The sequence below is a fragment of the Podarcis erhardii genome (assembly GCF_964252035.2).
Source record: "Podarcis erhardii genome assembly, chromosome: 3".
NCBI classification, from domain to species: domain Eukaryota; kingdom Metazoa; phylum Chordata; class Lepidosauria; order Squamata; family Lacertidae; genus Podarcis; species Podarcis erhardii.
In genome coordinates this window covers 4,494,075-4,515,889 of record NC_138507.1, presented here as the reverse complement: position 1 = coordinate 4,515,889, position 21,815 = coordinate 4,494,075, and the positions used below count along the sequence as shown (strand labels likewise).

The 21,815-nt window shown below is 42.3% G+C and overlaps 1 long non-coding RNA gene across 1 annotated transcript in view; it reads left to right on the top strand.

The window, feature by feature from the left end:
- The first annotated feature begins 12,668 nt into the window (after window positions 1–12,668).
- Window positions 12,669–21,815, top strand: part of LOC309338514 — a 48,506-nt gene continuing 39,359 nt past the window's right edge. Inside the window, exon 1 of the long non-coding RNA XR_014154956.1 lies at window positions 12,669–12,798. This is a non-coding gene — a long non-coding RNA (uncharacterized lncRNA). The remainder of the gene's footprint in view (window positions 12,799–21,815) is intronic.

Genomic DNA, 21,815 nt, shown 5'->3' with positions numbered 1-21,815 from the left:
TTATAATAGCATAGAAAGATGGTAAAAATATTCTCCTTGACATATAAAGCAATTTCATACTTACTTCAGCATCGTTAGAAAGACCAAGCTGTATCCTGGACAGCCTTATGCTTAGAGAACTTCTGGTCCTGGGGTCTTTGCAGCATCGTGCTGGGGGTAGATAGGCTCCACATGGAAGAGTAAAACACACACAAAAATGAGATGGACTTATACTGAGTCAGGACATTGGTCCATCCAGTCCAGTATTGCTTGACTGGCAGCAGTTCCCTAAGGCAGCGTCTTCCCCAAATCCAACCTGGTTCCCTCCCTATGTGGTTGGACTACAACTCCCATCAGATCTGGGCAGCTTGGCTCAGTAGTCAGGGATGATGGGAGTTGTAGTCAAACAACATCTGAAGAGCACCAAGGCTAAGGAAAGCTGCTCTGCGAGCTCAGGCAGATGCCTTTCCCAGCTCTGCTCCCAGAGCTCCTTTTTACTGAAGATGGCAGGGACTGAACCCTGATTGAAGTTTGGGGAAGGACCATTGCTCAGGGGTGGGCTATAGGCTTTGCACGATGTAGGCCTTGGGTTCAATCCCTGGCATTTCCAGTGAAAGGATTGCAGCAAGTAGCCTGGCTGGGAACTGCTCCTTTGCTTGTGACTCTGGAGGCCTTTTTTTTTTTTTTTTTTTTTGTAAAAGGCAGCTTTGTGTGATTAGAAGCTAGAGAGGCAAACAGTCACAACTTGGAATTTGAACTCAGTGCAAGCAGCAAGCTCAGCGTAAGGACCACAGCGGCTGCAGATCGGGGGGGGGGGAGATTTCGAAAGGCAAGGTTCTAACGAAGGTGTAGGGCAGTTGATCTACAGTGAAGCAGTTTGCCAGCCCACCCGCTGTCTGCTTCTGTTCTCATTTGCAAGGACTGCTGAGGGGAAGGGGGTGGAGTTGGTGAAGCTAGGACAATCAAATTACTCCTTACCTACCTCATTCCAGGTCGTAGCAGGAGGGTTTAAAGAGAGAGCCCTGGCTTTCTATACCTATGGTGATTACCTTCTAGACCAGGGGTCAGCAACCTTTTTCAGCCGTAGGCCAGTCCACCGTCCCTCAGACCATGTGGTGTGCCAGACTATATATTTTTTTGGGGGGGGGGGATGAATGAATTCCTATGCCCCACAAATAACCCAGAGATACATTTTAAATAAAAGGACACATTCTACTCATTCTACATTCCTGGATTCTACTCATTCTGATTCCTGGACCGTCCGCGGGCTGGATTTAGAAGGCAGTTGGGCTGCATCCAGCCCACAGGCCTTAGGATGCCTATCCCTGTTCTAGACTCTACTCTTTTACCCAGTGTAAGCCATCCGAGTGGCCACTGTCCTGCAGAAAGCACTCCTGACCAGGGGGCAGGCCGGACTTTGCTCCTGAAGCTAATCCATTGGAGGATATTGTAGGTTGCAGGGACTGGACTAGATAACGTCTTCATTCCTTTTTTCCCCTCTTGCCATGCAGTCTTGCATTCCTATGAGGAGTGCTGTTTAATGACTTAATGAATGCAGCTGAGGAATGGGGCTCACAAACAGGCTTCCCTCCATCCCTCTCTGCTTCCAACACTGACCTTGCTTGCATGACTGATCTTGGGCAAATTGTTTTATGGTACCTCTCTGTGTCTTTCCTCCTATAACATGTTTGTATGCTACACAGCACAATGTGCAACGCCCTCCCCCCCCCCCCAATCCTGGATGGTATTAGACCTTTAGGTGTTACTGTAATACAAATAATAAATCTAAAGCAGATCCAATTTTAGCATTTTGAGAGGGAAAGAAAAAACTTTTCTCCCCTAGAGCAAGAGTTTGAGGTTTGAGTAGTGGCAGATCATATGATGGGTTCAACTAGAAGGCCCTAGAGGGAAGAAGAGGAAATTAGAACTAGTGAAAGGAAGAAAGGAAGAAAGGAAGGAAGGAAGGAAGGAAGGAAGGAAGGAAGGAAGGAAGGAAGGAAGGAACTTAAAAATGCCCATTGTTCCTTAAAACTAGCATTGCCACCCACTGGAAAGGGTGGGGAAGAATAGTCATTGTTTGCGTGAATGCATGACTTACCTGCTCCAGAATCCTGCACATAAATTTGCTCCATTTCAGCCATCTCACTCATATTGGCACATTGGTGAAAATCAGGATGCGAAAGGGTCCTATCCTCTGTTCGCAAAGTGCTGGTGCTCTGAGTGGGACTTTTCGCACGGGACATTCATGTCGTAGCTGACCTGAAAGAAGATAGATATTGAATCAACAAGCAAGTCTATTGGAGCCTTCGTTAGATACCTATTCAAGTGTTACAGCTGTGAAGACTGCATTAGCAGTGTTCCCACCATCATGCAGTAGCAGCCAGTGGAGTGGCAGGGTTGGGGCTCCTGTAGTCTCCTGAATTCCCCACACTGTATGTTGCTGCCACTTACCAAGAGAGTGAAAGGGACAAAGCAGTGGTTGGGGGAGGGGCTCCACGCCGTGTGGGAGCAGCGGCAGGCTCCTCTCTGTGGAAGCCAGAAGGAGCCATGTGACAACACAGGAAGACTATAGCAACTTGGAGTGGGGCTTTCATAGAATCATAGAACTGAAGAGTTGGAAGGGACCCTGAGGTCCATCCAAACCCCTACAATGCAGGAATCTGTGGCTGCCCCTGTTCTGTGGAACAGCATCCCTGTTGAGATATGACAGTGGCCCACTATCTGCACTTTTGAGAAACAATTGGAGGCATTTTTGCTTTAATAGGGTTTTTCAGAGGGGTGCAAAGGCCCTTGCCTGTTTATTCTGTATTGCTTTAAAACTTGTAACTAGTTATCATTTCTGTACTGTTTTTAATTAATTTTAGTTGTTAAATGGAATTCATCTTGAAACTTTACATAAGTAAGGGTAAGGCATAAGTTATTACAGGAAACCCCTAATTTGTGGGGGGTTGTGTTCCTGGCCCCCTTGTGGGTCGGTGGTGTGTGCATAAGCCTGCTCCACCCCATTATGCTCCTGTTACACCCTGACCCCATGCCACCCCATTACATCCCCGTTCTGTTCTCTTCTGGGTCCAATAGGACCTGCATGTCAGGGTCACACATCAACTGAACACCTGAAAAATGGCCTCCACCTGTATACTAAGTCTGCTACTACACTTGTGCCTTGGTTTTGGGACAGCTTAGTTCTTCAACGTTTTGGCTCCTGAATGCCACAAACCAACTTTGGAAGTGAGTGTTCTGGTTTGCGAACTATTTTTGGAAGCCGAACGTCCAGCGGGGCTTCCGATTGGTTGCAGGAGCTTCCTGCAGCCAATCAGAAGCCGCACTTTGGTTTTCAAACATTTTGGAAGTCAAACAAGACTTCCGGAACAGATTCCGTTCGACTTCCAAGGTACTACTGTAATAATAATTAGTAGCTGTGCAGTCATGTCCCCACAGCTCATTGCCTACTCAGGTTGCCCCTCCATGGCTGTAACACCTGAACATTCATGCGGCATGTAGAATTCTAATGTGTTTGAACTGACCTGAGCATTTTAGGTGAGCCAAGGCCATCAAAGTCTCTGGTAGGAACACTTCCGGTGGATAGCAGAAATGTCCACTGATTTATGTATATTTTGCATTTTAAGAAATCCATGTATAACTGTGCCTTGTAGAACATGTTTGATGCATTAGCGGTGTTCATGCAACACCTAATCCACAATTTCTCCACAATTCCATTCTGTTGAGTGAAATGTGGTCCATGAATCTGTAAAAGGTCCTCAGTGAAAAACAGGGATCTTTTTCCTTGCTCAGTAGTGGTTTGTAGTGTGCAGTGAATTGTGGAGTTGTGCCCTATAACTGTCCGACTGGTGATGGATGAACTGCTCACCTCAAAAAACATTCTTTTTTATGAACTTTCCTGGAAAGTGTGTGTGTGTATATATATATATATATATATATATATATATATATATATATGTGTGTGTGTGTGTGTAATGGGGTGTGGGGTTGCTTGTGCGTAAAGCGCAAACTGCTCCAGGATGAGTACTTTGGACAAAACTTTTCTCCCCAGGCTGGACAGTCAGTACACCATGACTGTCTCAATCACTGGAAGAATCCGTCAGTGGGCGTTTCCTGAATTTCTTCCAACATAAGAGTTCTTTCACACCCAATCGTCGTCTCCCTTCTCTGTGCGAAAGCTGTCTGCGCAGAGTGGGCGTCCCCAGAGGAGGTCCTGTGCTCTCCCCGCTGGTTCCACTGGAAGAGTCCTGGAGCCGTCTCTCCGCAGCTCCCTCAGACTCCCCTTTCTCCCTGGTGTCACCTCTATCTCCTTCCCCAGCGGAAGCATCCTCTCTCCCTTTGCTGGTTCCCTCTCCCGCATTATCATTAGGGAGCCTCAGCGCCACCCTTGGCTCCGATGGCAGTTCCCTGACAATATATATATTTTAAAAAATAAGGAAAAGCTTTAAAAATACAAAACAAATGTGGTAAAGCTGACTAGAATAGTCAGAGATTAGGAGCAACTTTGTTTCAAGCTACACCTAAATTTGGGCTTGGCTTCAAATAGGGAGAAGCTCTTCAAACTGGGGGAATTTGAATAACTCCAAATTTGCCCTCATCACTTCCAAACTAGCTTGTTAATCTGGTTCCTCAGTTTGCTTGGTGCTTTCTTTGGAGCCTTAGGGAATCCTGTGCATAACTGAACCTGCTTTCACTGTTTCTTGGCACCTACCCTGTGATGCCACAAGTAGGGATGGAGGAGAAATTCCATTTTCATCTAAAGGTGAACTTGGCTAATTCACACTTTTCAAAACAAGATGAGAACCAAAATGCATTTATCCTTTGAAATTTGCAGTTCCCCAGCCAAGAAATGTGCACAATATGAAACAGATTAGGGAAAGTAACATTCAAGCATACACTACATCAAGTAAAATGACTTGCAAAAATGTGTGTCCTAGGCAAAACTACAGGCAAAAATGTGTTAATTAGGATAAATTTGCACTATTATGGAAACTGTGACACCAGACCAGATAATGTGTTGTGGACTGGTTGGATGCCAAGGATTGGTGGGAGGCATCAGCTGGGGCAGAAGACTCAGAGCCCAGGGATTAGTGGTGGGATGATGATGAGCGGTCAGGGGGAGAAGAGGGAGTCGACTGGGAGGAGGAGATGTCAGAAGCTGAAGAGGCAACAGGGGTTGGTGAGCAGGGAGAGGCGATGGAAGAGAGGAAGGGCGTCAGGAGGTAGAGTGGAGGCAGGCTTCTGAAGAAACCAGGGAGTCTCCCCCTCCTGCTGTGACCAGCTCATAACATTTTTCATAATACAGTGGTACCTTGGTTTATGAACTTAATCCGTTCCAGAAGTCAGTTCTTAAACCAAAACTGTTCTTAAACCAAGGCGCACTTTCCCTAATGACGCCTCCCGCCGCCGGTGCCCTTCCACCGTTCAGATTCCGTTCTTAGACCAAGGTAAAGTTCGCAAACCGGGACACTATTTCCAGTTTTGCAGAGTTTGTAAACCAAATTGTTCTTAAACCAGACTGTTCTTAAACCGAGGTACAGCTGTATGCTGAACACACATCTCTCTACCCTAGCCTTTGACATGCGTCTCTCTCTCTCTCTCCTTATGATTATTTTAATTGATTTTAATATTGTATTTTTTAATCTTGTTTCTTAACCTTGCATTTTTATACTGCTGCAGCCCACCCTGGGACCTTATGGACCTAATGGGCAGGTAAGAAAACAACAACAACAACAACCAGTTTATTGTAACGGGTGGCTCCTTTTTAGACTACCCCCCCCCACCCAAAGAATAGCTTTCACATTGACAACCAAACATTACAAAAGTTCAGCATAAACTATTTACACGTGTGTGGAGGCACTATACTCTAGGGAATTAGTTTCATGTCCCCAAACAAAGAAATGTAATAATAGGCCTGCATTATTTGGTACATTTAATTGGTTTGTAGCCTAGCTGGAATTAACTATCCCTTGCTGTCATTAAGAAACGTGAGAGTAAAAAGTGGGTCACATACTCGGCTTTAACTGCTCATAAATAATTTCCTTTGAAACACTGTCCTTATAAACTCTGCCTTTAAACACTTACGTCTGCTGCAGCTATTAACAGCAGGTGGGGAAAGGCGCTACTTTTACAAGGTTCAGAGGCAGGAATAGCAATCATTTGTACAGGATACTTTTTCAGCATGACAATGAAAGGTAACTAAATAAGACACAACATTATCAGTCCAATGAAATCAGGCATTCTTCTGTAAACAAACATTACATAAATGTTCTATGCCACAATTTCATAGCTATATATGCCGTGTGTGTGTGCTTGTGTAATGCAGGCTGTAAATGAAGCTTACTTTTTAAAAGAGAGCAGGGATGGATTTTAGGTGGAGAGACTGTCAGAGAAATTGGGGTTAATTGAAGGAGAGATGAACACAAGGTCCAGATCCGGCAATATCTTCTTCCCAATCTTCTCTCTATGTATGGTTGGGGTCCAGAGGTTCGGGACCATACAGAACTCAGAGCCAGAATTGGACAGGATCTCTGTATCAGAGGAGGTCACACAACATACAAAGGGAATCAGAGACTCCTGAGGGAAGCCCCATATCACCCTCCTAGAATACACCAAACCCAAAGACCCTGCAGATTTATTTATTATACTTCTACAATGCCTGCCAACCAAGTTGCTTGGATGGTTTAGAAGAATAAATGAAAAATAGAAATACAGACTCAACAAAATAAAACAGAGACCAGTATATACCCAAATGTTGCATGAAAACAGACCAGCATAAAATCAGTATTTATTTATTTTTAAGCAGCAAAGGAAAACAGCAAATTAGTGCTCAGCTCTAAAAATGCACTGAAAGCATGTCATTAAAAGGGCTGGGATAATAAAAATGCCTTTAACTGGCATTGAAAAGACCATAATGTAGGCACCAGGGAAGCAACTCTGTGGAGGGCATTCCATAACTCAGTGCCACCACCAAGAAGACCCTCTAAGAGGGGCTTAACACCTCCTGAATGGATTCACCTCCTCCCTGTGGCAAACACCCCAGGATCTGAAGAGCACAGTGAGTCTGCACCAAAGTTTAAACCAACCACTGCAGTTCACACTCAACAGCACAAGACATCCCATTTCAGAACTAGACTCGTGAGGAGGCATCCCTACCTAAGTGTCACCAAAGCCCCTGTAGTGCACTGGAAAGGTGAGCGTGATTGACTAGGATTGACTGGTCAGCTGTGTATTTCACTGTGATCAAATATAGGAGCAGGGGAGGAATTTGTCTAGGCTGCTTTTTGCATTGGATTGACCTGACCTGATTTCCCCAGACTTGCGTGCAGACCAGACTGCAACACAGTATGATTATGCACCTCTCTGAATTTTGCGATGCAGTTTTGGTGCATGAAAAGCCTGCATAAATTTTATAAATTTTAAATTTACTGTTGTGCATTGTTTTAATTGTTTGTTTTCCTTCTGTGACTGTACCCCCAAGTGTGTTTTATAAGCTGGTCTCCGACCGTAATAAATTATCTATCTATCTATAAAATATATATCATACATAAAAGTAGCATATGAAATGGATAGTTGTAGATTTCCCATGATGATGGTTATAATGGGGAAAATCAAAGCTTTATTTTATAAACCGAATGGCTCAGAATCTATAACACAGACTGAAGCAGAGAGCACAGATCCACTTTTTCTTTTTGGGAAAAATAATAAGAATAATACAGATACCAGGTGAAACTTGAGGCCTGTGCACACCCCTCCTGGTTACTTTCATCAATATAGCCCATGCCAGCTGCCTGTTAGGTATGTTAGCAGGCATTCCAAAAGGATGTTTTAATAAGAAATATATAGGTTGAGCACATCACCCTTTTCAACAGACAAAAGACAATTTTCCAAAAAAGCTGCCTCAGCTGTACTTAACATCATGGGCTGGCATGTCTTTCAGCGAAATGAAGCTGAACAGCCAGACACAGCCATGAGCCTCGTGCAGAGAGTAGTCAATTTGTCCAGTAATGTTCATCTTGCACTCTTAACAGTTTTATTTGTTGATCATTTCAGATGTTAATGGTAATGGGCCCCATTGGTATTGGGATATTTATGTCTGATAGCACAGCACAATTTACATTAATAAGACTCATTAATTTTCAGATGGTTCCTACCACTCAAAAGGTGAAAGTGTGAGACACGAGCCTTTGTAACGTGATTCCTCTTGCCTGGTGCATCATAGACCCACTAAGTACATTTCTACACAACAATCAATGCCCTCTTCTTGTTGTTATTGATTATTTGTTCCCTTGCCAAAAGGCGGACCATTTTCCCTTGGAAGAAAGAACTTCTTTCCACACATTATGATTTTTCTTCTTCCTGGGCTCCATTTGTCATTTTGCAAAAAAAAATCTGGAAGCCTTTTTAGTTTTATGCTTCTATTTCCTACATCCTCTTTGTCTCTGATTGTGGGATGTGAAAATGATGTCCAGCATTAAAAGGGAGAGCTATAAACGAAACAACAGTTCTTCATTTGAACATGATACAAATGACTCAGTCATGTCCAATTTTTATAACAGGAAATAGAAAACTAATTACTGGCTATTTTGGTCTTTCTAAATCTCTTCTTTTTTATTGGTAGGACAATGAACAGTTACTCTATATAGGAAGAGAGGCCTCAAAGCAAATAATTTATTGGGTCTGATTTCCATAATGGCCTTTCAGGCCACAGACTGGTGGGCGCTGACTGCTAACACAGCTGTCCTGACCTGGCATCAAAATATTTTTTTGCTTTTCTCTACAAATCTGGTTCAGCGTTTTATTCCTTTATGTCCGTTGATGAAACTGGAACTGAATTTATATGCAGAAATCAAATGGTCGAGCACTGCTAAATTAACAGAAAGTACTAAACTAATAATATACGGCAAGAATTTAAGAATACTGGAGAGTTTTGTACAAAACTAATCCCTGAGCTAGATATATCTAAAGCAAAACAAAATCTCTAAATGGCTGAGTTTTGGTTTCTTATATGAAATTGCCTATTGGTGGATAGATCTCTGCATTCCACCCCCCCTCCCGCTTCCTGTCTGCAATCTGAATTAGTTTTAGACTGAAATCAAAGTATGCCAAGCCATACTTTGAAAGGAGGTGGGAATTTCTAGCAATGCTTAATTTATAGAATGAGATGTACTGAGGATGATTCCAAAGTAGGGTTGCAGGATCTGTCTGTTTTGGTTCACACTGTTTCTCATTTTTCCAGTCTTAAATTTCAGATCTCCACATTTCCCACCAATTTTTGCTTTATTTTTTTAAAAAATGAAATGAAATGAAATGAAAAAGAAAAAGAAAATCCACCAGCATTTAAGCATGAATTTCTCCTAATAAAAATATTTTATGTGCATTTTTATAAATGTACACGTTTTTGCAAGCAATTTCTATAATAAAATGCATTTAGTAATCTACTTTCATGAATGATTTCATTTCTAGGCAAACTGTCCTCTAATATATGCCTGTTTATAAACATGGTTTGGTTGAAGAACTCCATCAAAAAATTCAGATAACCATGAATTTTGAAGGATAGTTGTGTTTCAGTCCACTTATCATTTCAGAAAGTACATTCAGAAAACTGATAGATTCTTCTTTAAATGTCCATGGAATTGAATTTCTCCTCCATCCTTATCTGGAAGTCACACTATTGACCCCAAAGTTATTGACATGCAGTTAAGACCATGGATGGGAAAACTTTCAGAGTGAGGAGTGCCAAAAGAGTACCAAAAGAGAGCTGTTGGGGTGTGTTTGGCACAATCCAGGATTGAGTAAGGCCCTGTTACACATCCTAAACTCACACTCACAATCTGTCACACGCAAAGCTATTTTCCATGGAAACAGAGGCATATATTTGATTTTTAGTAATTTCACTCAAGTTTCAACATTATGTGCAAAAATGCACATAAAATATGTTTATTAGGAGAAATTCACGCTAAAGTGCTGATGGATTTTCTTTTTCCTTCTCATTTCTCCATAGACTTTTATGAAGTTTGTCTTTTTTAAAAAAAACCTCTTCAGCACCCTTTATCTGTCCTGACTGTGCAAAAGGCAAAAAGAAATCAATAATGTCAGCAGAAGAATGCAAACAAGATCAGCGCACAGCTGAACTGAAAGCTCTACCTTACAGCTATTCAAAACCTCAAACTTCAAAATGCAACTGTATCCTGAAAACAGCATGTATACAATCAGAAAATGCATTGACACTTTGGGCATATTACTAAGGAATAGAAGCCTACTTCTAGGCTAAGACATTTTCCTTCAGATTTAGTCAAGAAAAGGACAATCACAATTCTCTGATACAATTTGTATTTTGGCTATTTGGTGAGAGGAAACTCTACTAATTCAAATCATTATCAGTCATAGATATTAACCCACCATATCATAAACAAGGCGGAATGCAAAAAATAATTTGCTCGATTTGAATTTGTCCTCCCAAGTATTTTGCCACTATCACAATCTGGGAATGTGAGGCCTATCAAAATATTGCAGGAAGTAGTCCTATCCATATGATAGCAGACACTTGTCATGTATGTTCTAGCTGAGATTCCTGCATTTCAGGGGGTTGGACTAATTGGCCCTCGGGACCTCTTCCAACTCTTCAATTCTATGATTCGATAGTGGACTGATAAGGTAAGTTGATCTGTAGCAGGTAAAATGGGCTGTGGCCTGGGAAGGCATGAAAGATGTCAAAGCCTGGATTACAAATAAGCCTTCAACTTCTCCTGCGGTTTCCCTCTTTCCCTTCCTCCTCCTTCACCGCTATTTATATTGTGTTGCTGTCAAGTGGGTTATTGCAATTCTTGTACTACTCCAGGACTCTTCAGAATGTTTTTGGCGCATGGGCAGATGGGCAGAGACAAAGGCAGGAGAACGTAAGAAGAGCCTGGCTGCTGGATCAGACCAGAGGCCCATCTGGCCCAGCATCCTGTTCCCATGGTGGCCAACCAGATGCTGGCTCTAAAAAACAAAACACCTTTATAGCATCATCTCTGGATCAGGAAAAACTTATTTAATGTGGGGGGAAGCTTGGGCTGGCACTTGGATGGCAATGTCAGGTGGTCAATGTGATGCACTGAGTCCACTTTAAATTGCAGGGTGTATGTACATAGCCTTGGGGAGCAGAATCAGGGCTGGATTAAGACCATTAGAGGCCCTAATCACTTAAAAGATTTGGGTGCCCCTATCCATACCTACTGCAAATATAAACAATTAAAAACTGTAAAATATTGCCTTCTACAATTATTTTATAAAGTTCAGCATGACGGAATCTTTTTTTACATGTTTTGTTGCACTGAACTTATGACATGTATATTGTGGGAGCCTTTGTTTTTGTGGAACCTGGTTCAGCTGCACCATATGGTCCATGGTCAATCCAGCAATTGAAAATTTCTGTGGTGCCTCCCTTCTCTTGATGCCCTAGGCACATGCTTATTTTGCTTAATGGTTATTCCAGCCCTGAGCAGAATGCAGAGGGAACCATTGCCTGCATCTAACCCTTGGTCTCTGGTGTCATTAAAAGAAATGAAAATGAAAAAAAAGTACTTTTTTCAGAGTAAGGCAGGAAAGGGTTTGAGCACAGTGCTGACTTTTTACTTCAAATGCAAATGCAAGGCTGGAACTACTGAAACAGAGAGCCATATAATTCTCTCAACACTGTGTGCATTTATTTTAACATAGACATATGCATCATTTTAACCAGAGTTAGCATCAAATTCACCTAAAATAAAATTCCATGATGAATTTAAAGGTTCTCAAAACTACGTATGAATGTTGAAATAAGTAAGGAGTTTGGATAAGACTAGCAGAGTTTTCAGACAGGATAGGTGAGTGCTACCATAGTTGCTAGTAAATTTCTTAAGAAGTGATATCCAAGGACAATTTTGGAGATTCCTGCTTGGGCAGACATCTGCAGAATCTCCAGAAAAGCAAGAGTGTTTTGACAAGAAGAGCAAGATGTCTCTAAAGGGATCAGCGTTTAGCAATGCTACCTAGGGAACCTACTGCTACTTTCTTTACCAGGCCCCTGACTTGCATCGGCATATGGAGGTGAACCCAGCCCAGCTAAGACGGAACCCCAACTATCTCTGCAAAAGCCAGCAGATTTGCAAAGCCTTCATTTTTAGCAAAAGTGCTGCTGTCAGTAAGCCTGACTTACTAAAGGAAAGTGGGAGGGAGCGTGCCCAGCAGTAAAATTATAGCAGATGCTATAATTGTATGTGATTGAATTACAAAGGGAGGGGAGGACTCTATGGCATTTTTTTTTTCTGAAGTGGGAAATGAATTACACAACAGACCTTGCAATTGAAAAGTCAAGTGGATGTACACACACACACACACACACACACACACACACACAGAGGCACTCACACACAGACACAAAGTCGGCTAGCAAGTCTAAACTAGGCATGATGGCAAGTATCCAGAAAAAAAGGTATGCCTAGTGCCAAACTTGTGTAAGAATAATGATTTAATAATCAGCCCCATTACTTTAACGGCCTTTTTTTTTAATATAAACCACTTTCCCCTTTATTGTAACTAATCTCATTAAATAGGGTTCATTGTTTCTCTGTCACTGTCAGACAACAGGCTCTTTCAAGAACTGTGCCATGGACTGGATTGCTCAACAGGATTTGAAAGAAGCAATAGCAACATCCTGATAGAAGGTTGGACTGAATATCTTTTGCCATTGGAGGGGAAACAGAGGGCTTCCCATGTTTGTCATTTTGTGCCATTTGGGGCTGCCTCTCAGTAAACCTTCTGTGAAATCTTATGAGAGTCTGAGATTTTTGGAAGGTGAGTAACAGAAGTGATTGATGTGAATGTGTGTGATGATCTAAACCTTGTGGCAGAATGACAAAAGGGTAGCTCAGTCACCAGGGCTAATGTGAGGAAGGATGTGGTGACGGTAGAGGCCAGCGGGTAAACTGCCTAACAGCCTTGTATTCAGTGGGGAGGCTGCAGCAGACTATTCCAGGGTAGTGGCTAATGTGGTGATATTTTTTTTTTTTTTTTGTATAGTCATTGGTTATACGAAGCTTTTTGACATATCACAGATTATGAAAGCCTGGAGCTAATAATAAATACCTGAAATTCAGCTTCCTTCACTGCTTTGTGGCCTCAGTACCCCTTAAGGTTACCAGGCCGTAATGCTCCTGTGATGGTGTTGCTACAAGAGACAGAATTGCTAAATCAGCCTCTTCCACCCTGGGGCCCTTCATCTGTTCTGAGCATTGCCTGTCATGACTTGGGGCTGAAGGGGGGCTGTGGCATGGAGGGCACCACACTGGGGAAGACTGTCTTATATTCAGGAATTAGCAATCCTATGCTGCTTTAGAATCCTGGCCAGCAACCTCCAGTCCTCTAAACCTTTGGTTTGCCCTGTTTCCAATACTGCAGAACCCTTCCTTAGGCCAGCTCCCATGTGTCGTTTTGACAAGGACTTCTTATCTTTCCACTATGTGTGGTTTTAATTTGAGACAATGTGACAACTTTCCTTTCCCTCACAGCAGTTGGACTGCAGGCTGTTTGGTTCCTTCAGCCACTAAGCATTCTGTACTACCTCATCACTACAGGCTCAGTACAGAAGTGGCTCACCTAATGGGGGATGAACCACAATACTGACTTCTCAGCATCGGTGTTGCTGCTGCTTAGTAGACAGGGAGAGGTGAGGTGATGGGAAGGTTAGGGTTCTGTGGGTGCACCACCAGAAGTGATGGATTGGTTCTGCTGATGTACCCTTACACCTGAGATATGTCAGATACGATGTGGATAGAAAAACTTGATAAATAGCCTCTGTAGGTTGATTTTGAAAAGTAATGTGAATTTTGATGCTGTTTTGAGAAAAAAACAGATATTGAAACTGTGGTTCATCAGTCAGTGGAAAACCTCAGAAATATGGGTTGATCTTGACAAATCATGTTATCATGGCTCCATCTTGGCCAAAAGGAGATTGCTTCATCCAACCATGTTAGAACGGTAATTGAAATCTGTCCTTTCTTGAGTCTTCATCAATACTTCTGGCCTCTTATATTCATATACAGTGGTACCTCGGGTTAAGAACTTAATTCGTTCTGGAGGTCCGTTCTTAACCTGAAACTGTTCTTAACCTGAAGCACCACTTTAGCTGATGGGGCCTCCTGCTGCTGTGCTGCTGCCGCGTGATTTCTGTTCTCATCCTGAAGCAAAGTTCTTAACTCGAGGTACTATTTCTGGGTTAATGGAATCTGTAACCTGAAGTGGCTGCAACCTGAGGTACCACTGTAGAAATAAATGCCTATATAATGTAGGGTTGCCATGCGTCCAGAATTTCCTGGACAGAATACTGTAGTCAGAAGCAGTTCCCAGGTGGAATTTGCTAAAAATGTCTGGGAACAAACAATGTTGGCACTGTCGTGTTTGGCGATTTTCCTCAAAAATGTCTTTTTCCTCCCTGCAAATAATAACTTTTATTTTAGATCTTCTTAAAACAGCACAGGTTGTTTGAATCAAGTATATTAGATGGGTTTGGATTATTTGATTGAAATGTTTCAGGGGCCACCCAAGTCCCAGGCCCCAATCCAGGCTTACAAGCAATATGATAAGTTTCTTGCCATACTCCACACCATCAAAAGCCAATTCAAGTAAAAGCTATTATCTTACACATGATGTCACCACTGTGCCATAAAGGTATATTGCAAATATATTAGGAACTATACCATGAATACTTTCGGAATTACACTAACAACATATAGCCTTCTCCTATGTCAGTGGTATTGTAAGTAAGAAGAATGTGAGTTTATATAATCATAGCACAAGCTATTTCAAAGTATTGGTGAGCTGTTGTGGGCTCACATATCCACGGTTGGGTTTGTAGTAACCATTGGGTGTGATCTACATTATTGTTACAAGAGGTCAATGGTTTTCAAACTGTGGGTCTCTTGGGAGTTGATCAGGAGTTCCTCAATGAAAAGATGACAATATTCCTTCAAAAGCAGCTTGTCCATGAATACTATTTCCCCCCCAGCAATGCCAACTGCAAGGCAATAATGTGGTCCAAGAGGTTCGGCCACCATTCTTCACAAACTGGCTGTCTGCTCTAGGGCAGCCTTCCAGATGTTTTGGACTACAACTCCCATCAGACTCAGCCAGCACAGCTGGAGCTGATGGGAGTTGTTGTTCAAAATGGCTGGAGTTTGTCGGGGGCTGCTGCAGAATATGCTGTAGAACAGAATAGACTTTATTTGCGTAGCCGACAGGCCATAGCATCAAAGGACAAACACCGACAAAAATACATTACGAATATAGTTACTATAAAATCTTATGACCTATTAAAACCCTAGGTAAAAGCTGGATTATCATTCATCCATGACCCTCTGTCCCATGGGCGGGCTGTAGAACACTGAACAATACATAAGTGTTCCTTGGCAGACTGCTCAATGTGGAAAAGATTCCCAGAAGGTAGAAAACTGAAAAATTGCAGAGTGTATATAGCAATCAGTGGAGGTATTTGGGCTTTCAAATTGCAGCAGCGCCCTGTGCGACACCAAAATTTGGCATGTGCGCTCTCGCTCTCGCTCTCTGACACACACACACCTCTCACCTTCCATTCTAAGGCATTGTTGTGACAACCCTCATGGTGCCCTCTTGGCTCAGCACCCAGTGCAGGCGAACTGGTCGTGCTCCCTTAAATCTGTCTCTGTAGCAATAAAGCACCACCCTCCTTTATATTTGTCACTTCCCTTTGGAATCCAAGTGGTCTGATTTTGAAAGCTACTGAAAGGTGAGAAAGGAAGAACCACAGATAAATGGAGAAAACAGAGTGAATCGTAGATGAAGCTCTTGTAACAACAGGAAAAAACCACAGACTTTAAGCGGCTTAAAAATAACTGTCTTGTTACATCACAAGAGCTTTATCCTTTCAGGTATTAAACCAAAGGGCAACAAGGGATCAGCTCTTTTTATTTCCGCAAATATCTTAAAAATGCAGCCTAATGGATCAAAAGGAAACATGCAACAAATCCTATTTCGAGGGTGCAAATTCTTTCCAGAATGACTAAAACTCTAGAACCTGTTTTAAAATATTTATTTGAATACGTGCTTCCTCATCTTTGTCCAATCTGTTTTCATGACTGCAACAGGCTGGGCAGAGTGTTTGGGTTTTTTTTAAATGTGCTGCCTACTTTTAATATTTGGGGTTGTTTAAAAATTTAAGGTTTTAAGCGCCACCCAATCCTTATCCCTGCTCCTGCCAAGCTATGCCCTCCAGTAAAAGCAGGATTCAATCCTACCTTGGTGGCCATTCTGCCCCCAAATACCAAGTTCAGCACTGCCCCTGCTCCAGAGATTATTTGCATGGATGAGGGTGCAGGCCCAGGATTTTTCTAATAACTTTTTTTTTTTTTTTAATGTCATTGAGCCTACAGTATTCTGATTTCTAGCCATGGTGAAAAAAGTTGGAAACATAGGCGAATGTTCATACTTTATTAATTATTTTGGTACACTGCTATAATAAACCACTCTTGATTATTGTACTCTTCTGGGCATATGAACAATGCCAGAATGTCAGTTTTACATTAAAAGGATGCAGTTTGTGAACACTAAGTACTGAAATAAAATGTGTGTTTAATTAAGACTTTAATCTTTCCTGAGCTCAATTAAAAAATAAAAAGGTTGGGGGGGAATTGCATCCCTATAGGGGCCGATAATACTTTCCTAAAATGATTCCTATTCTTATGATGTTTATTAGTAAACATCCGTTTGGGTGAGTAATTAACTAGAATGTTTGGGGATTATTTTACTTCTGCTAATTGTGCTCTCAAGTCTAGATGATCATTAAACCAACAATGCAATCTATTTATTCTGCTGAGCCAAGAAATTAAACGGGCTTCTTATTCCATCAATACTGAGATAAACAGGACAAGATTACCACTCAAGCTTAAGGTTAGTACTTAACATTTGTCTGAATTTTCCTCAACGGTCTGTCTGTTTGTTGGCCTAAGGATATAAAGTAATAGACACAATTCTTGGAGGGAAATGAAGGCTTATGTTGAGTCCACTTTGCAAATTCTGTAGCATAGTTCTTGGCACCTTTTATCATTCCCACTCTCCCTCTGATGTCTCTTCTCTTCACATTCTGGGGGCATGATCCATCCTATCATTGAAGCATATACAGTGGTACCTTGGTTCTCGAACAGCCTAGTTCACGAACAACTTAGAACCTGAACGTTGCAAACCTGGAAGTGAGTGTTCCGATTCTCGATATTTTTGGGGGAAGTTGAATGTGTCCTGAGTCTGAGCGTCCGTTTTTTTAGTGCTGCGCTTCTGTTTTTAGAGAGATTGCGCTGATTGGGCCAGTGAGGAGAAGCATCCTGGCAGCGCTCTGCAGCCCAGCTGCTTTGGCGAGAGAGTTTTAGAATGTTTTGGTTTTGAAATGGACTTCTGGAACGGATTAAGTTCGAGAACCAAGGTACCACTGTTGTGGGGTCAGCATCCCTCCAACATCCCTTCTTCCGATGAAAATAGGTACATTCTATTCTACATCAGAAAGATTCTCCTACATTTGATTTCCCACACATATGAAGGTAAAGGACCCTTGGATGGTTAAGTCCAGTCAAAGGTGGCTTTGGGGTTGTGGCACTCATCTCACTTCAGGCCGCTATATACACATATACGTCTTCCACCTCAGGCCAATTACAACCTCTCCAGCTAACATTCCTCACAGAATTGTGGTAAAGAAAAAGTGTGTGAGGGAAGGGATCATGTACAACACCTTCAACAAATAAATGGAATGAAATAAAATTTTAGTTGGAAGCTAACTTGAGTCCCTGTCAGGAAAAAAATCAGGATATAATGACAACCATGGAAACTGAGAATGATCAGGAACATACCAAGAGAGTAAATCCTATTGAACTCAGTGGGTCTTACCTGTGAGTGAGAATGCTTAGGATTGAGGTGTAAGACTGCAGTCTTTACTCGGTTACCTGGGAGTAAGCTCCATTGAATACAATGGGACTTGCTTCTGAGTAGACATGTAAAGGCTTGCAGTGTAAGGCTCAATTTACAATAAAGGAATAAACACTCCACGTGTTTCCTAAAAAAGTGCTGGCTGCTGAACCGTTGGATTTAAAGAATAGGAAGGGCTTCATATGTCAGCTTCACCATTTCCTTCTTTTGGTGCAAGTCCACACACACACACACACACACACACACACGTACAGAGCAAAGGCTCCTGTTTCCAAAAACAACAGGAGGGAGAGGTCTGATCCTGCCACCGCTTTTAATTATTCTCTGAGATGTGGAGGGGAGGAAAAAGGAAAAAGAAGAAGATAAAGGGTATTCCCTTTCCTACACACCCAAACACCCCAAGGCATGACACTGCAGCTCCTTCACTGCTCACTGGGCTGCTGTACATCTTTTTGGCGATCACTCATAGCCGAGTAAGATTGTCTTCCATAAACACGGTTTTAACAATGAGTCCGTAAGTGACTGTGGAGGCCAATTCTGGATCCACACATCCTTCCACAGTGGGGACATTGGTTTCCAGCTGGGAGCTGATCACGGTGTGGATTTGCCAGGCGTGCCTTCCTCCTAGCACATTTCTCCCTTGTGTCCTGAGTTCGAGTGTCTTCAAAGCCCATGACACCTTTGGTAAAGGCTGTTTTCCAAGTGGAGCGCTCGCAGGCCAGTGTTTCCCAGTTGTCAGTGTTTATACTACATTTTTTTAGATTTGCCTTGAGACAGTCTTTAAACCTTTTTTGTTGACCACCAGCATTAAGCTTTCCATTTTTAAGTTTGGAGTAGTGCAGTTGCTTTGGAAGACAATCACCAGGCATCCGCACAACATGACCAGTCCAACGAGTTGATGTTGAAGAATCATTGCTTTGACACTGGTGATCTTTGCTTCTTCCAGTACACAGATATTAGTTCGCCTGTCTTCCCAAGGGATGTGTAAAAATTTTCGGAGACACCGTTGATGGAATCTTTCAAGGAGTTGGAGATAAGTGGTCCATGTTTCACAAGCATATAGTAAGGCTAGTAGTACAATAGATTTGTAAACAAGCATTTTGGTTTCCCTGCAAATGTCCCGGTCCTCAAATACTCTGCACTTCAATCGGGAGAAAGCCGCACTCACAGAGCTCAGGCAGTGCTGGATTTTGGCATCAAAGTTGGCCCTCGTGGAAAGATAACTGCCTAGGTAGGAGAGGTGATCGACATTTTCCAACGTTACACCATTGAGTTGGATTTGTGGCGTTGCAGAGGGGTTATTTTGTACTTGTTGGTGCAGCACTTTGGTTTTTGGAAGTTGAGTGATAGGCCAAGCTTTTCGTAAGCTTCTGCAAAGATATCTAGGATGGTTTGGAGGTCATCCTCTGAGCATGCACACACTACGTTGACATTTTCCCTGAAGAAATGCCAGGTGCCCAAGATGAGCAGCTAAATCTCTTCCCTCCTCGACTCAACAGGGACTGTTGGCTGGCTCAGCTTTTTAGACTGATGCCCTGCTCCTAAACACACTTATGCAGAAAAAAGTAATAATAAGGAACCAAGGCTTACCCAGCTTTGAGGTGCCCTGCTGGGCTCTGGCAGGATCCTAGAGGCCTCCCACCTCCTCCTCAAAGCTGGGCAACCACTAGGCTTTGGGAAGGAAGCCAGAGGACTCTAGGAGCCTGGCAGAGCACACATGCCTCCTTCCCAAAGTCAAGTGCCTACTTGGCTACCTTCAACCAATCTGAGACTCTGCAGGAAAACATAAGAAGCCAGGATGGTTTATGAGGTTTGGGGGATGTCCCGGCATTTTCGGGACAGTTGGAGACTATGTCACACAACTAAACAAAATCCTATAGCCCCCTACAAACACACATAACCACAAGCTCAGTGCACACACACCTGAAGTGTCACAGCCAGGACCAACCCAAAACATTTTGGCACCTAAGGCGAAGCAAAAAATGCCACCTCCCCCTTCCAAGGAAGATGCCAGAGGGAAGACCTACTATCGGGAACAGGGGGAAATAAAGATCTACAATGGGAACAAGCGGGTGAATGTAGATTTACATCAGGAACGGGGTAGGGAATCAAAGCAACATTACCTGGTGGCTGAATTGGGAATCATCCCTAGGGGCGAGAGGAGACCGGCAGCACCTCCTATTTGCCAAGATGCCACTGTAGAGGTGGCATATGGGGGCTGCCAAGGAGGGAGCACATCCAGCCTCCCAAGAATGCACCACAGCTGTTCCTGATACTGTGGCAGCAATGGGCAATGCATTCCTTGGAGGCCAGATCTGGTGCCGCTGTGGATCCCACCACCTGAGGTGGTTGGATCACCTTGCCTCATGGGTGGACCAGCCCAGGACACAGCCATTATTGAAAATGGGAGGTCTATGCCAACTGTCCTCCTCCTGGGCATCTTCTAGCCCAGGTGCAAGCTACTCAAACCCAGAGCTTGGATGGGTCATGTACCCTAGAACTTAGTTCTTCTAGTTTCACAAAATTCCTCTTCCAGAAAATTGCCTCACTAATTTCCACTGATCTAATGGATCTCCAGATTTCTTTCCTCCAAACATTATGTTCCTTGGTATTCTTCCATTTTTGAGTGTTTTCTACTCTATTACTATCTTTTGAGCAGGCTGCTAACCCTTCATGATTCTAATTCACATGACTACTTCAGGATAATAAAGATCTTTTTTTTATGACCAATATTTATGTCCCACTTTGCTGGCTAAGATGTTCAAGGCAGCTAAACAGCAATCCAATAAAAATACAATAAGAATAATGATTTCAAAATTAGAACATTAAAATTAATAGTCCTACTTACTTAAACAAAATAAGAATAAAATAGCAGCAATCTGATTTCAAATTGCAATTTTAAAATCAGTATCTAAAAAAGCCCATTGCAATAAAAAGTCCTTGATGCCCATTTAAAGCACACCAGCAGTGGGGGTTTGCAGACTTTGCTGAGATGTTCCAGCTTCCAAGTACCACAGTTTAAACAGCAGCACTGTGAACTTGTCCCAGAAACAAATTTGATAGCCAATGTAGTGGATAAAAAAATCAAGGTAATATGGTTTGTAGGTTCCAGTTAGATGTGGCAGCAACTTTTGAACCAATTGTCATTTATATTCAAGGTCAACTCCACACAGAGAGTACTTTTCAATAATCTAATAGCAGTTATAATACTCTAAACAATAAGTGACCATAATCAAATATATGAAATATAGAATGAATCAGTAAATACAACTATAAAACCATCAAACACCTTACCTCTGCAGCAAGTTAAAATTCCTATAGACAAAATGTATGAGACCTTGTAATTGCTGGAAAGGTAACACACAAGATTGTGTGATGAAAAACAGAGAACCAGTAGATGACTTTTTGCAATTGGGTGAGACTTACTATCTTATGTTTCAAACAACAACCTGCGTGACTCCTTATCTAAATTATGTGTTAGTTTAATATGCCTATGTAAAGTTGTTATCAGCCCACAAACAGCTATTCAGCTACTTTAGATTTGGCATCCTGGAAGTTAAATCTAGGCTAGATTCAGTCCACGGTGGTTCATGCACACAGAGATCTCCATACAGCAACAAGAAGTCATCACAGATTGTCCTTTCTGAAATTTCCATACCCTGGTTTTTATGTTATTGTGATTATTTATTTATTTATTTATTTATTATATATCCCTCTCTTAAGCCTCAAAGGGCTCCTGAAACAGATAATCAAAACTAATTTTCTATGATCAGCAAAACATTGATAATCAAAGGCATATGCTATTAAAAGCCACAAACCAGAATAAATTGTCAAATTAAATTATTGTGCTCCGAACCAAGGTTACCCCA